The sequence below is a fragment of the Cibotium barometz genome, chromosome 45 (assembly GCF_041138505.1).
Source record: "Cibotium barometz isolate CiBa-2024 chromosome 45, ASM4113850v1, whole genome shotgun sequence".
NCBI classification, from domain to species: Eukaryota; Viridiplantae; Streptophyta; class Polypodiopsida; order Cyatheales; family Cibotiaceae; genus Cibotium; species Cibotium barometz.
The window spans coordinates 7361294-7363273 of NC_141090.1; positions in this window are offsets into that span (position 1 = coordinate 7361294).

Sequence of the window (1980 nt, forward strand, 5' to 3'; positions counted from 1 at the left end):
TTGCTCTCTCTTATGTGTGTGTTTTTGCTGGTAGGGTTTGAAGCTCTCCCTCTTCCCCTCATTCTCTTTAATGGTATCAGAGCCTGGTTCATGTGAGAGCTAAGGAGGCAAGCAAGAGGCAAGAACAAGCCAGGAAGGAAGCGATACTACACGGGTAAGAGCATCATCTCTTTCCCCTTCTTGGTTTAGGTACAACACCCTCTCAGTAGCTCTGGGAGGCTACACATCTCCGATTGAGAAGAGGCAGGTATTCTATCTCGGACTAATTTTTTCGGCTAGATTCGCGTTTCGGGCGCGTTACAGACCCCGTTTTGTCATTGCAAGGTATTTTGGCAGTTTTCTAGAAGTTATGGTAGAGAACTATTTCTGCTCGAAATCTGGTATTGCAGTGCAGCAGTGCATTTTGAAAGTGAAGACAGGGTTTGCACATGTATTTTTTGATATTGGGTGTATGTACATGTACTCTAATCACATTTGGTGACACAGGTTGTGCTGAAGTACTGTTGCAGCAGTAGTTACAGGAGATATTGCTATATTACAGGTTGCATACAGAAGTTGTCTGTTTGCAGGTTATTTGATTGTTGCTGCATGAAAACATGTCTCATGGAATTAATCAGATTGTTAGTGAGATTTGGATAAGAATAACTTCCATGCCTGGAAGTTCCCCCTCAGATAACTCTGGAGGCTTCTCATTGTCTCCTTCTACATAATCCCAAAATCCTTTACCCATTAGGACATCTTCACGAAGGCATTAGGCACAGAGAAGCTTCACAGGTTTAGGAGCTTACTTGGAGTATAGTGTGTGGAGTTGAGCTCGAGGGGGAGTGTTGAGATATCGAGCTCAACTAGTGCTACGGGACATTGATGACCCGCTTGGGTGATAGCTTCTACATCTACACCACTAGCATGGTTGGTGAGATACGTTCACTTATAAAAATCCAGATGGACTCTCCGTTAAAGATCAGCAAGATCAACCAACAGATCCATATAAAAGAGCCATGGACTCATCCGTTTGAGGACCCAGCAAGGTCAATCAACCAGATCCATGCCCGAATTCAGAAAACAACTCTTACTCCTTGTTCCAATATCTTCCTCGATGCATGCGTGGGTATCTTCGGCGAGCAAGAGCCCGAGCACCGTATGGTGAGCACCCTCTAGGATCCTTCGCAGGTCACCTAGTGCTTCAATTATAGGCCGCTTCCTTGGTCCCTCATCCACCGTACCGAAAGCTCACCATTTAAATCGAGCCGAGGCTGGTCAAGACCTCGGCCAACCTTGCTACGCAAGATGCCCTCCATTGACTCTGCGTCAGCTGTTGCAACTTTATCACTTAGGTCTCCCCCCGACCTCATTCACAAGATGGTCAAAATGCTTCCCCAGCCTTCTTGACATAAAAATATCATTTAAAAACATGTCATAAATACAGTTTCTATAACGAACTCTCGTCTTTCCACATTGTTTGACATCAATCTACATTTCTTAATCCACGTCCAATCATATGTATTCCCATAGTCCTTCATCCATTCTCATCCAATCACATCATATTCCATCTCATCACATCTATCCACATTTATCCTTATCACATCTCACCAATTTGCATCTACCCATGTCCCACATCTCATCACATTACATTCATTCACATCTCATCCATTCATATCTACCCCAATCCACATCACATCACATCATATCCATTTCACATCACATCTCATCCACATCTATCCTGATTCACATCACATCACATCACATCATGTTAAGCTTATCGCTTACTATTCTTTTGGCTATATTAACATAGTAGCTGCTCCATGAGAGTACATATCCATACTCATGCACTGGAGGACATTTGCACCAAAGCCTCAGCATCATCGACAACTTTTAGATACATCTCTGGATTGGGGGACATGGTGTACGAAAGCCTGGTCAATGGTACAACCCATCACCTGGAATTTTCCTTCAAATTTCAAACCTCTCCAAACGACGCTA